We start from the raw sequence: 16,105 nt of genomic DNA, 5'->3' as shown, positions 1-16,105 counted from the left end.
GACGACAACAACAACAGACAAATTTTGATCATGAAAGCTCACTTGAGCCTTCGGCTCAGGTGAGCTAAAAGCAATGAGAAATAAATCGAGAAACACAGCATCTTTTTGTGCGGGCAATAAATATACAATTTTTTCATTGGATGGCACTGTAGCTCTCCGGTCTGTCAATATATTATTTTTTCAAAGAGACACTTCTGCAGATAAATGTGACCTAGCTTCTTTCAGTAGACATACACCAAGGACCCAAGATGCATCAACTAACCAAGTTTGATGATCGTAAGCCAAATACTACCTAAAAATTATTTAAATACAGCCAGGAGATTTCAAAAGTAGGTAACAGTGACCTTTTTATGAGTTGTCATACTCCAAGGATTTAAAATGCATTAACTGACAAAGTTTGATGATTCTATGCCACTATTAATGAAAGCGATAAATTTTAAAATATACATTGCTGTAACCTACTTTTCAGTCAATTTACTTCGAGTACCTTAGATGCATCAGCTGACAAATATTGATGATTGTTAGCCAAAAGTACACAAAAATATTTAAATACAGCAATAAGATAAAGCGAAATGACATTCAAACTTGATCTGTACTTCATCAACATACACTCACATACCAAAAATCAGCTCAATATCTGCAAGCGTTTAGAAAAAAGTTTGGAAAACCAAGTAGGACACACTGAGACAGACAGCTAGATGGACGGACAAACAAGTGGATGCATGGACAGACTCGGAGGAAACCTATAGTCCCCTCCAGTTTCGCTGTTAGGGGACGATTAATTCATAATTATCTCCCATTGGAAGAGGGTGTCACCATATGGCCCTTTACATTACCATTTGAAGAAACTTGAATCCCTTTCACTCATGGATACTTTGTGGCAAGTTTTTATTGTTGATTTAAGAAAAATCTAAGCATCAGTTTCATTCATTGAAATTTTCTTTTTGTTACTTTTGTCGACATTTGAGTATTGAAAATCTACAAATTTGTAAAGTCAAATGAAAATTATAATACTAGAAAATCATCTCCCATGTCCTAATCAGCATTTCCAGAACAAACTTAAACTTTTTGAATTATTATACATTCAGACTTGTATACAGACAAATGATATGATAGGATCCCAAAAAAGTACAAGAGGCCCAGGGCAACATCACGCACCAGAGCAACTCACCAGGCTAGGTAAAAGCAAAAATCTGAATTTATATTCCTTTGTATAACTATGATCCATTTAAACAGTCATGGGCATAATTAAAGCAAGTTATTGTCAAAAATAACTCAAATGAGTAATTTTTTTTGTCTCAATGAGTTACTTCTCTTTGCTATGTCCTACTTTTCCCGAGCCTTAGTAATTAAAACAAGTTATTTTTCCAAAATAGTTTCAATAAATTAATAACTTGTTTGAGTTATTTTGTGTCATTCCTCCCTAACTTCACACCCCATGCACCAAAGGTTTTTGCTCGTACACCAAGACAAAAACAAATGTTTGACTCCCCGGGGGGTCAAGAGTTGAATGAACTTGAATCTACACTAATAGAAGATGCTTCCAAATGAGTTTCATCTTTACTGGCCCAGTGCTTCTAGAGAAGAGGATTTTTAAAGATTTTATCTATGTACGTGTATTTCTATGTAAATCTTTGACCCTCATCGTGGCCCCAACCTTCTCCTGGGGGTCAAGATGAAAATGTGGAAATTTTACAACAACTAGACGACGACAACAAATTTTGATCAGAAAAGCTCACTAGAGCCTTTGCCTCTGATGACCAAAAAGAAAATTGCCGCTTGGCAAAGTGTCTTGAGCATCATCCATCTGCTCAAAAGTCAACAAGTAAGGAGCTGATGATTATGGGTTCGAATCCACTCCAGGAAGTGGAGACTGGTCCTTCCAGAATCTGAGTTCCTATATAACAAGGTCCCGTGTCACAGTAGGTGTTGGCATGAAAAAGATTCCTCACGACACAATGGCCCGAGTGTCGAATATATAGGTATCAATTTGCAGCCTTCCACTCGACTGGCAAATGCTGGTGTCTCCATATGAATGAAAAATTCTCAACAGGAAATTTTAACAATGATTATGAAGGAAAACAAAACCCTATAAATATGACTAAACATTGCTTTCTGTTCTCAAAAAAGAGAAAAAAATCCTATAATCCCACCTTCAATTTTCATAGCCTTATTTGGTCTTGTCCTACTCTCTGGAGGTTATCATGATTATGATTAGAAGAAACTTGAATCTTCATTACCTCCAGGGAAGAGGGGAAGGGAAATAAATAAATTTATTGCTAGAATACTAATAAATGCCAATGAAATATAGTTTAGATAAGACAAGTAACAGTTGGTTAAAAGTATCACATTAATTTTATCAATTTTTTTCCAAGACTTGATTTAAAAGCACTGCTTACAAAATTATATTTTGGGTTTACAGAGTTACGTCTCCATTCAAGTTATTACAGAAATCTAACGCCCCCATCAGATTTTTCTTGATACCCCCCTCCACCAATATTTTTTTTTCAAAATTATAAAATTTTATTTCATTTAAATACTGATTTCCTAACTGTTGCATAGTTTCAGCAAGTGCCTAATAAAAGATTGATGACCCTGACACTAGTGATTATATCATAAGTAAATAAACAATAAAAAGTATCTCAAGTCAAGTGAATATTTCCTCTACAAGTATACATAAATACTAAGTGGGACGACTTAGTCTAACTAAGGCTTGGACAATAATATGAAGTTGTATAAAACTAAACAGAAGCACCGAATAAACCTGTAAACAAGCTTTAAAAACAACCGCAAAACACATTTCATTCGCATCAGTTTAAGTATTTTTTATTCATAATTATAGAGAATTTTCCACGTCAGTACTAAGACAAGACGCATTTTACCTTACATCCGCAGCGTCCCCTCTTCGCACTTCAAAATGGCCCGACATGATACAAACATAAACAAATACTGAAATAAGAATTATGCATGCAAAACATTCTAAATACTTACATTGTCAAATACAACTTGATGCAAATAGTCTCGTTCAACGTAAGACTTTTAAATTCTTGACTTAATAAACACAAAAAATGTTAAATATGAATTCAATCGTCACAGCCGTTGCAGCGAAGCTTCCCTTGCAATGGTGCAGGCAGCGTAAACAAAGAATGACGTCTGCTTTGGGTAACGGTAAATATAGTTCAAGTTGAAGCCGAATACCGGAAGCCGGATTTCGCATTTTTAAAATTCCAAATTTCATATTTTGTTCTCAATACTTTTATATGATATTTGCATGGTTAAATAGAGTGATATTTTTCCAAAGTGCTAAATAAATATATTTATTATAATTTTAATAAAAGAAATTATTAATATATACAATATACATTATTACCATCTTCCTTGGAAGACGGTATTGTGTAGTTGAAATTTTTTACAGTCTTCGGACTGCGCACTTCCTCTCTTTTGTGATTGGTAGAAATTGCATGATGAGAAAATTTTCATTCATTTCATTGGTTGAAATGCTGTTCAAGGCAAGGGAGATAAATTTCTGATGATCTAATTTTCGTATGACTTAACAATTTTGCAAGATTTCCAATCTTATAAAAATGACAAAACGAAGAACAAAATCAGCAGTAATTAAATTCTTAATAACACATGATATTTTTTTTATTGCAATAATTAAAAAGGTCTCTTTAATTTCAATCTAAATAAAATATGATTATTATTGCTTGCGGGCTTTACAATTTGTTATTATTCTTTTCCTCTTTCTTGTTTGAAGAGGGTAACGGAATCAGCCGAGGTTCACGGCCAGTCAAAGTTCACGGAGATGACCGAGCGACAACCATGGTAGGGCTAATGCCAGTAAAAAGCTAATGTAGAAATAAAAATCAAGTAATTCAAAAGAATTATACGGTCTGATAGGTGTAGATCAGGTTACTGTTTAAGGTTGTTCCTAAAGACGGTAAGCTTTTTTAAAAAGCTCTACTTGTATTTTGATTTACAGTTGAGTGGAGTCTCGATCATTTAGACGCTTGACTTGCATTGACAAAACGACATAGATTGTCGCAAGTTTATCTTTTAAAAAAGATAGGTGAGCTTCCGCCATAGCAATTTTTAAAAAGGAAGCTTCGTGTGTGATGAACTTTTTTTTTTGCTGAATACGTCCTATTTCCACTAAGGAAGAGTTAAAGTTCTTAGTGCTCTCTTTTGTATAAAAAAAAAAAAGTTGCAAAATGTACAAATTTCGCGTGATTTCTGGGACAAACGTAACATAAACATGTAATAAATAATATAATGAATGTCGATGAACAAATCCTAACAAAAATCATAGACCTAAAACGAAGGGACTGCCGACTTATGACGTCACAATCACTATCTTCTTGCGCTTGCAGCGCCCTCACCGGGATGTATAGAAACAGACTTCCTGTAATGAAATCAATGTTGTCGCATCATGATTTTTCGCATTCTTGAAGGAAATAACAACAAATTAGAAAAATCAATCACTTATCTAAGCTTTCCATGACGAAATGATCTCGATTGACTACTTCGGAACTTATAACTTTACGCTGTGGAGTTGATGGAAACGTTTTAAATGCAGACATCAGCTGACTATGACTTGACATCCCTTGAATGCTGTCGATTATATTTTACGGTAGTACATAATTTATATTCTTATTTAATTTACAAAATAAGGAAACAATTTTCTACCAATATTTAAAAAAAAACGACCAATTTCATATCTATGCTGAATTCATATGAACTGATAAATAATAAATATATCGTGAAGTGCCGTTCAACAACTTAATAAATAGAGATGTTCCCGTTGACCATTAATGATCTACATAATTATGTATTTTTAAAAAGTTAGTTATAACTCTTAAAATATTTATTTAATCTTGTTTATTCAGGATTACAGCATTGTCAGTGATCAAAAGATTTTCTAAGAGATCTTTTTTAATTTTTCCCCACAGGATTTGTAGATAGCCTGTCCACTTTTCAAATGAAAATAGGGGTCTGCCTTGCACACCAAACTCTATGGAAAATGTTTGAGAACATGTACCATGCCATGTACCATCTGGTATAATAAGTCAAATGTGAAAGAACAATGATTGGTTACAAACCTTCACAGGATTAAATCAACAAAAATGCCATGTGGTGTGTCCCATGTATGCATGAATGAGTGGCACATGACTGGATTTCAATGATTTAATTATCATGTTTAGAACTCAAATTTTTTCAACTATACTGTGTATATCCAGATTGTGATTATTATGAACTTTTGTATATCATAACTCAAAGACAAACTGCATCAATATAAATATTAAATGACTTAATATGAATGTAATGAAATATTATTAAAATCATTGTTATATTTTAGACTTTTCCACTGTTTTATTTATTAAAAAGGTTATTCAACTTAAAGCAGTGAAAAGCACTGATAATTAACATTAATTATGCATGTTTTAAAATTGTATATGAGAATTACTTCTTGAAATTTTTGATTTTACAGTATAAAAAGTCATCCTTTTCTATAGTGAGTTTGTATAAGTGAGCACTGCTTCAGTTCAGATGTACATGTATGGCATATTTAATGTCTTTTTAAAATAATTATTTTCAATGTAATCAATCACAACTGCAAAGTACAAAATAATAATCACTGAGCATCATTTTCAATCATATCAGCAGCCTTGAAGAACAAACACTAGAAAGTAATTATTTTATATATGCAAGTTCTACTGCCACTATGATTAAACTGTTTGATCTTTAACCCACTGCCTAAATAGAAGTTTTAATAACTTATTAACTTACTGTAGCTCAAAACACACAGGCACTTGTAAATCTTATTCTTTTTTTTTTTTTGTCTTTTTATGAAATTATACTCCCTATACCTTGTTATGTAGTTAAGGAAAATGTTCTTTTTTTATTAAAAGAATCATGATATTTAAATGGGATCAACTTTTCTTTCTTTTTTTTTTTTAATTTAAAAGATGCATATCAAGTTTGTGGCATAAATATTGAACTACCTTTTAGCCCTATATGCTAAATTTCAAACCCATAAAAAGTTTGACAAGCAAAAAAAAAAAAGGGGGGATGTGTCAATTTCGTACAAACTCGAAAATCCTGTCGGGGGGGGGGGGGGGGGTGTTAGGATCGAACTTCTTCCCGTACCAAATTTTTATCAAAACACTACCACTTTGGCACTTATCCATTTGTTGGCTTAAACTATAACGTTCCTGTCGAAATTGGGGAGGGGGAGGGGCTAAACCCACTCCCCAATGATCAATGCCTACATCATATCTTTGTGAAAAAAATGGGGGGGGGGGGCTATAGGCTTGTCAAAGAATACTCGTATTGATTATAAATTTCTACCTCATTACTCGTGTTACTGTACCATAGTCATAGGTGCCACATGAGGGGTCTGTTGCGAACTATCAGCGTTGTCAAACACTGCTATTAATCATAAGATCTTTGCTCTTTAAAAAATCCACGTATTAATAGGCCTATCTGTTTCTTATATATGAACTTTTTTTTCATCGAGCAGCATCTTGAGCAACCTCGCATGCATTTTAACAGCTTCTCTGTGATCATGGTACGTGATCATCTGTCATGTTAACTACTCAAATTGTATAGTTTTTTACACATTAAAAACAAGATAAATACCTCAAAAGCTGCTCAAGGAACTCTTTAGTGTATAAGTAAAGAGAATTTGGTACATTCGGCAAAAGTTTAATTCATTCAATGCTATAATATCTCGACTATGTAGATGTAAATAACGTTATCTTTGTAATGCCGGATGTTTTCTATGCATCCCGGTGAGGGCGCTGCAATCGGAGGGAGATCGTATAGTGTTATCTATTGTGACGTCATAGGAGTCGGCGGTCCCTTCGTTTTAGGTCTATGCAAAAATCAAATGAATCAGAAATGTCGTATTTTTATTAATGTATGATGAATTTAGGGTTCTCACTGTCTTACATAATTGTCTATTGGTTTATCTATTCTTTAATCGGAATGACAAATACATTTAACTTTTCAAATTCGATTGAGAATTGCATGTTTTGTATTATCCACAACGTCATGCTAGACAGACGACTAAATGCGCCTCTAATTCTGAAGGGACTCTTCAGAATAAAACGTATTCTTTAATGTTTTATAAGGCTGGAGTCTGGCAGTTAGAGTTATAATTTGTTGTGAAATGTATATCATAAAATTAAAATTATAATAGTTTGGAATTGCATTGTATGAATCGTTTCTCTTATCTTGCAAACAAATTTTAAAAAGAAAACAAGATTTTTTTATGAGGTTGACGGTATTACCCAAGAAGGTAGTATAACTCACAAGTTTGATGTATAGAATCTTGGTACTATTACTCAGTATATATGTGACCTGTGTTTTTGCTGTTTAGTTAACTTTAAAGTGTATGGTACAAATAACAGAATCGGACGGAAGACCTCTCGTTGCTCGCAACGAGTTTCTTTTCTAGTTATTATGTTCCCCAAACGAAGTTGGGGAACATATTGTTTTTACTCTGTTTCTTATTATTATTATTCTTATTATTATTTTTCTTCTTCCTGGGAAAATTTTGTCCACGAGTGATCTTGTAAACTACACATCCGACTTAGGTGAAACCTTTTTAGGGTCAGTAGGCATGTTATGTAGAGTTGCCGAACGAAGGTCATTTTGCGTGCACGTGCTTGCAAGAGCGCGCACGTGCAACACGTGAAATGACCAATATAATGGATATTGCCGTAACTTTTCTATTTTTTGATGAAATTTTTTGAAACTCATAATGTAAGGATACATTAGTAGTATAGACAAGATAGCATGGTCAAAATAGCAAGATCTCACGCGCATGCACGTGCGCTTCGCTCTGATTGGCTGAAACTAAAGTCTCAATATCTTTCTTGTTTCTTGTCATAATCCTTTGAAATTTTGAACATAGTCCTATATTATGAAGATCTACCGCAAGATATATAAGAATTGTCATGAAAGCATGCGCATGTGCGCGTGCTGCAAGCTGATTGGCTGAAACTTTAAAAGGCAAAATCTCCTTTGTTTTTTGACGAAATTCTTTGAAATTTAAAATATAGTCATGCATTAGGATATCCTACAAAATGATATAGAAAGTATCATGAGATCACGCGCATGGACGTGTGCTGCAATCTGATTGGCTGAAACTTTAAATGGCTATTTCTCCTTTGTTTTTTGACGAAATTCTTTGAAATTTAAAATATAGTCATGCATTAGGATATCCTACAAAATAATATTTAAAAAATCATGAAATAATGTGCATGCACGTGTGCTGCAATCTGATTGGCTGAAACTTTAAATGGCTATAACTCCCTTGTTTTTCAACCAAACAGGATGGGATTTAGAACATATATAGATGTAAGGGACTCCTACAAGAAGGTATGATCATCATGCACGTGCACGCACATGCGTGCATTTGAAACGAGTATATTTAAAAATACACTTGAATGAGTGATTTTTATTACTTTTGGACTGAATGCTTTAATATATAGTACATGTATATTAAAATATATAAATAGTGTAGACAAGATGATATGGTCATAACGCACATGCATTCACATGCGCTTGGGTGCAATGCTAAAAATTGAATATAATTGGTATCCTTCTGGGAAAACGTTGTTAAAGTCAAAAATGCACAGAGTTTGTCTTATTTAATGAAGCTTACAGGGAATATGGCACCGAAAGGGAGTTGGGGAGCGTTTGGGGAACATCTGTAACGGTTCCCGTTACAATTAGCACTAGTTATTATTATTATTATTTTTTTTCTTATTTCTTCTCCTGTACTTTTTTTGTCCGCGAGTGTTCTCAGAAACTGTTCACCCAACTGAGCTAAAACCTTTTTAGGGTTAATAGGTGTGTAGTGTAGGTGTGCGGAACGAAGGTCATTTTGCGCGCATACGCATGCACGTGCGTGCGCGTTAAATTAGTGAATTGACTGATATATTTAATATGGATGTAACTTCTATATTTTTTGATGAAATGTTTTGAAACTCATTATATAAGGATATATAAGATGTATAGATATGATTACATGGTCAAATTTGCACGAACTCACGCGCATGCACGTGCGCTTTGCTCTGATTGGCTGAAACAAAATCCTCAATATCTTTTTTGTTTTTCGATGAAATGCTTTGAAATTTATAACATAGTCATACATTAGGATTCCCTACAATATGATATATAAAAATTTTCGTGAAATCACGTGCATGCACGTGCGCTGCAATCTGATTGGCTGAAACTTTAAATGACTATAACTCCCTTGGTTTCCAACCAAACATGATGGGATTTAGAACATAGATAGACATAAAGGACTCCTACAATATGGTATCGTCAGCATTTACATGCATGCACGTGCGTGCACGTGCACTTTGCTCTGATTGGCTGAAACAAAAATCTCAATATCTTTTCTGTTTTCTGACAAAATGCTTTGAAATTTAAAACATAGGCATACTTTAAGATGTCCTACAATATGATATATAATAATTGTCATGAAAACACGCGCATGTACGTGCGCTGCAATCTGATTGGCTTAAACTTTAAAATGGCTATAAATCCCTTGTTTTTCAACCAAACAAGATGGGATTAAGAACATAGACAGGCATAATGGACTCCTACAAGAAGGTATGGTCATCATGCACATGCGTGCACGTGCAATGAGTAAAATAGTGTAGACAAGATGATATAGTCATTACGGTCATGCAATGTTGTTTAAGTCTTAAATGCATAGATTCTGCCTATTTTAATGAAACTTACAGGAATATGGCACTAAAAGGGAGTTGGGGAGCGTTTGGGGAACATCTGTAACGGTTCCCGTTACAATTAGCACTAGTTATGTTCCCCAAACGAAGTTGGGGAACATATTGTTTTTACTCTGTTTCTTATTATTATGTTCCCCAAACGAAGTTGGGGAACATATTGTTTTTACTCTGTTTCTTATTATTATTATTATTTTTCTTCTTCCTGGGTACTTATTTGTCCGGGAGTGATCTTGTAAACTACACATCCGACTTAGGTAAAACCTTTTTAGGGTTAGTAGGCATATTATGTAGATTTGCGGAACGAAGGTCATTTTGCGCGCACGTGCTTGCAAGAGCGTGCACGTGCAACATGTGAAATGACCGATTTAATTGATATAGGCGTCACTTTTTACATTTTTGATGAAATGCTTTGAAACTCATAATATAAGGAAATATTAGTAGCATAGACAATATGACATGGCCAAAATCGCAAGATCTCACGCGCATGCACGTGCACTTCGCTCTGATTGGCTGAAACTAAAGTCTCAATATCTTTCTTGTTTTTTGACGAAATCCCTTGAAATTTTGAACATAGCCATACATTAACATATCCTACAACATGGTATATAGCAACTATCATGAAAACACGTGCATGCACGTGCGCTGCAATCTGATTGGCTTAAACTTTAAATAGCTATAACTCCCTTGATTTTCAACCAAACAGGATGGGATTTGGAACATGGATAGCTATAATGGACCTCTACAAGAGGGTATTATCACCATGCACATTCATACACGTGCATATACATGTGCTGCAATCTGATTGGCTGAAACTTTAAACAGCTATAACTCCCTTGGTTTTCAACCAAACGGGGTGGGATTTAGAACATAGATAGATGTAATGGACTTCTACAAGAAGGTATGGTCACCATGCTCATGTATGCACGTGTGTGCACGTGAAATGAGTAAATTAAAAATAGATTTGAATGAGCGTATTTTTTAATACTTTTGGATTAAATACTTTAATATTTAGTAAATTAAAATATAAAGATTCTGTAGACAATATGATATGGTCATTACGCGCATGCATTCACACGCGCACAATGCTAAAATTTGAATGAACTTGGTACACTTCTGGGTAAACGTTGTTAAAGTCTCAAATGCATAAAGTTTGTCTTATTAAATAAAGCTTACAGGGGATATGGCACCAAAAGGGAGTTGGGGAGCGTTTGGGGAACATCTGTAACGGTCCCCGTTACAATTAGCACTAGTTATTATTATTTTTCTTCTTCCTGGGTACTTTTTTGTCCGGGAGTGATCTTGTAAACTACACATCTGACTTAGGTAAAACCTTTTTAGGGTCAGTAGGCATGTTATGTAGATTTGCGGAACGAAGGTCATTTTGCGCGCACGTGCTTGCAAGAGCGTGCACGTGCAACATGTAAAATGACCAATTTAATTGATATAGGCGTAACTTTTCACATTTTTGATGAAATGCTTTGAAACTCATAATATAAAGATATATTAATAGCATAGACAATATGACATGGTCAAAATAGCAAGATCTCACGCGCATGCACGTGCGCTTCGCTCTGATTGGCTGAAACAAAAAATCTCAATATCTTTTCTGTTTTTTGACGAAATGTTATGAAATTTAAAACATAGGCATACTTTAGGATGTTCTACAATATGATATATAGCAATTATCATGAAAACACGTGCACGCACGTGCGCTGCAATCTGATTGGCTAAAACTTTAAATAGCTATAACTCCCTTGATTTTCAACCAAACAGGATGGGATTTGGAACATAGATAGATATAATAGAGCTCTACAAGAAGGTATGGTCACCATGCACATGCATACACGTGCGTGTAAATGTGCTGCAATCTCATTGGCTGAAACTTTAAACAGCTATAACTCCCTTGGTTTTCAACCAAACGGGGTTGGATTTAGAACATAGATAGATGTAATGGACTTTTACAAGAAAGTATGGTCACCATGCTCATGTATGCACGTGCGTGCACGTGAAATGAGTAAAATCAAAAATACACTTGGATGAGCGTATTTTTTAATACTTTTGGATTAAATACTTTAATATTTAGTATATTAAAATATATAGATTCTGTAGACAATATGATATGGTCATTACGCATATGCATTTACACGCGCACGCGTGCAATGCTAAAATTTGAATGAAATTGGTACACTTCTGGGTAATCGTTGTCAAATTCTCAAATGCATAGAGTTTGTCTTATTTAATGAAGCTTACAATGGATAGGGCATCAAAATGGAGTTGGGGAGCGTTTGGGGAACATCTGTAACGGTCCCCGTTACAATTAGCACTAGTTATTATTATTATTATTTTTCTTCTCGGGAAAATTTTGTCCGCGAATGATCTTGTAAACTACACATCCAGTTTAGGTGAAATGTTTTTAGGGTCAGTAGACATGTAATGTAGATTTGCGGAATTAAGGTCATTTTGCGCGCACGTGCTTGCAAGAGCGCGCACGTGCAAAACGTGAAATGACCAATATATAATGGATTTAACCGTAACTTTTCTATTTTTTGACGAAATGTTTTGAAACTCATAATGTAAGGATATATTAGAAGTATGCACAAGATGTCATGGTCAAAATAGCAAGATCTCACGTGCATGCACGTGCGCTTCGCTCTGATTGGCTGAAATTAAAGTCTCAATATCTTTCTTGTTTTTTGACGAAATCTTTTGAAATTTTGAACATAGCCATGCATTAGGATATCCTACAATATGATATATAGCAATTATCATGAAAACACGTGCATGCACGTGCGCTGCAATCTGATTGGCTGAAACTTTAAATAGCTATAACTCCCTAGATTTTCAACCAAACAGGATGGGGTTTGGAACATAGATATATGTAATGGACTTCTACAAGAGGGTATGGTCACCATGCACAGGCACACACGTGCGTGTACGTGCGCTGCAATCTAATTGACTGAAACTTTAAACAGCTATAACTCCCTTGTTTTTCAACCAAACAGGATGGGATTTGGAACATAGATATATATAATGGACTTCTACAAGTAGGTATGGTCACCATGCACATGCATACATGTACGTGTACGTGCGCTGAAATCTGATTGGCTGAAACTTTAAACAACTATAACTCCCTTGGTTTTCAACCAAACGGGGTGGGATTTAGAACATAGATAGATGTAATGGACTTCTACAAGAAGGTATGGTCACCATGCTCATGTATGCATGTGCGTGCATGTGAAATGGGTAAAATCAAAAATACACTTGAATGAGCGTTTTTTTTTAAATACTTTTGGATTAAGTACTTTAATATTTAGCATATTAAAATATTTAGATTGTGTAGACAATATGATATGTTCATTACGCACGTGCATTCACATGAGCAAGTGTGCAATTATAAAATTTGAATGAACATGGTACACTTCTGGGTAAACGCTCTTGAATTCTCAAATGCATAGAATTTATCTTATTTAATTACGCTTACAGGGAATATGACTATGAAAGGGAGTTGGGGAGCGTTTGGGGAACATCTGTAACGGTTCCCGTTACAATTAGCACTAGTTATGTTCCCCAAACGAAGTTGGGGAACATATTGTTTTTACTCTGTTTCTTATTATTATTATTATTATGTTCCCCAAACGAAGTTGGGGAACATATTGTTTTTACTCTGTTTCTTATTATTATGTTCCCCAAACGAAGTTGGGGAACATATTGTTTTTACTCTGTTTCTTATTATTATTATTCTTATTATTTTTCTTCTTCCTGGGAAAATCTTGTCCACGAGTGATCTTGTAAACCACACATCTGACTTAGGTGAAACCTTTTTAGGGTTAGTAGGCATGTTATGTAGAGTTGCCGAACGAATGTCATTTTGCGCGCACGTGCTTGCAAGAGCGCGCATGTGCAGCACTTGAAATGACCAATATAATGGATATTGCCGTAACTTTTCTATTTTTTGATGAAAAGTCTTAAAACTCATAATGTAAGGATATATTAGTAGTATAGACAAGATGACATGGTCAGAATAGCAAGATCTCACGCGCATGCACGTGCGCTTCGCTCTGATTGGCTGAAACTAAAGTCTCAATATCTTTCTTGTTTTAAGTCATAATCCTTTGAAATTTTGAACTTAGTCACACATTATGAAGATCTACAGCATGATATATAAGACTTTTCATGAAAGCACGTACATGCACGTGTGCTGGAAAGAGCGCGCACGTGCAACATGTGAAATAACCAGTATAATTGATGAAGCCGTAACATTTCTATTTCTTGATGAATTTTTTTGAAACTCATAATGTAAGGATACATTAGTAGTATAAACAAGAAGGCATGGTCAAAATAGCAAGATCTCACGCGCATGCACGTGCGCTTCGCTCTGATTGGCTGAAACTAAAGTCTCAATATCTTTCTTGTTTTTTGTCATAATCCTTTGAAATTTTGAACATAGTCCTACATTATGAAGATCTACAGCATGATATATCAAAATTTTCATGAAAGCATGCGCATGTGCACGTGCTGCAATCTGGTTGGCTGAAACTTTAAATGGCTATATCTCCTTTGTTTTTTGACGAAATGCTTTGAAATTTAAAACATAGATATGCATTAGGATATCTTACAATATGATAAAAAAAACAATTCATGAAATCACGCACATGCACGTGTGCTGCACTCTGATTGGCTGAAACTTAATGGCTATAACTCCCTTGTTTTTCAACCAAACAGGATGGGATTTAGAACATAGATAGATATAAGGACTCCTACAAGAAGGTATGGTCATCATGGACATGCACGCACGCACGCACATGGAACAAGTGGAATTAAAATGCTAAAATTTGAATGAAATTGGTACACTTCTGGGTAAACGTTGTTAAAGTCTCAAATGCATAGAGTTTGTCTTATTTAATGAAACTTATAGGGAATATGGCACCAAAATGGAGTTGGGGAGCGTTTGGGGAACATCTGTAACGGTTCCCGTTACAATTAGCACTAGTTATTCTTTTTTCTTCTTATTTCTTCTCCGGACTTTTTTGTCCGCGAGTGTTCTCAGAAACTGTTCACCCAACTGAGCTAAAACCTTTTTAGAATTAATAGGTGTGTAGTGTAGGTTTGCGGAACGAAGGTCATTTTGTGCGCATACGCATGCACGTGCGTGCGCGTGATATGAGTGAAATGACTAATATACTTAATATAGCTATAACTTTTACATTTTTTACTGAAATGATTTGAAACTCATTATATAAAGATATATTGATAGTGTAGATAAGGTGACACTGTCAAATTAGCACGAACTCACGCGCATGCACGTGCGCTTTGCTCTGATTGGCTGAAACAAAAATCTCAATATCTTCTCTGTTTTTTGACGAAATGCTTTGAAATTTAAAACTTATGCATGCTTTAAGATATCCTACAATATGGTATATAAGAATTTTCATGAAAGCACGCGCATGCACGTGCGCTGCAATCTGATTGGCTGAAACTTTAAACAGCTATAACTCCCTTGGTTTTCAATCAAACAGGATGAGATTTGGAACATAGATAGATATAATGGACTTCTTCAAGTGGGTATGGTCACCATGCACATGCATACACGTGCGTTACATGTGCTGCAATCTGATTGGCTGAAACTTTAAACAGCTATAACTCCCTTAGTTTTCACCCAAACGGGGTGGAATTTAGAACATAGATAGATGTAATGGACTTCTACTAGAAGGTATTGTCACCATGCTCATGTATGCACGTGCGTGCACGTGAAATGAGAAAAATCAAACATACAATTGAATGAGCGAATTTTTTTTTATAATTTTGGATTAAATACTTTAATATTCAGTATATTAAAAATATAGATTGTGTAGACAAGATGATATGGTCATGACGCATATGCATTCACATGTGCACGCGTGCAATGCTAAAGTTTAAATGATTTTTGTACACTTCTTTGTTAATGTTGTTAAAATCTCAGATGCATAGAGGTTGTCTTATTTAATGAAGCTTACAGGGAATATGGCACCAAAAGGGAGTTGGGGAGCGTTTGGGGAACATCTGTAACGGTCCCCGTTACAATTAGCACTAGTTATTAAGTCTTCCGTTCACAACGGAAGACTTATAGTGTTTGTATTGTTTCTTTTTATTATTATTATTATTATTATTATTATTATTATTCCTCCCAAATTTTGTGAGCGCGATTACTCAGAGATGGCTGGATAGATTTTCACAATTTTTCTCATGTAAGTAGGTTGATATATGAAGTTTATATAAAATTCCGTTTTTTGAAAAATTCACTTCCGGTCCGAAGTTATGACCAATTTTCGAATTTTAAAATCGACTTTTGTCCGGCAGTTTTC

Source organism: Saccostrea cucullata, unplaced genomic scaffold, assembly GCF_032062105.1.
Source record: "Saccostrea cucullata isolate Sc308-1 unplaced genomic scaffold, CSIRO_AGI_Scuc_v1 ctg3026, whole genome shotgun sequence".
Lineage (NCBI taxonomy): Eukaryota > Metazoa > Mollusca > Bivalvia > Ostreida > Ostreidae > Saccostrea > Saccostrea cuccullata.
The sequence above is the reverse complement of the archived record's forward strand: the minus strand, read 5'-3'. Positions refer to the sequence as shown.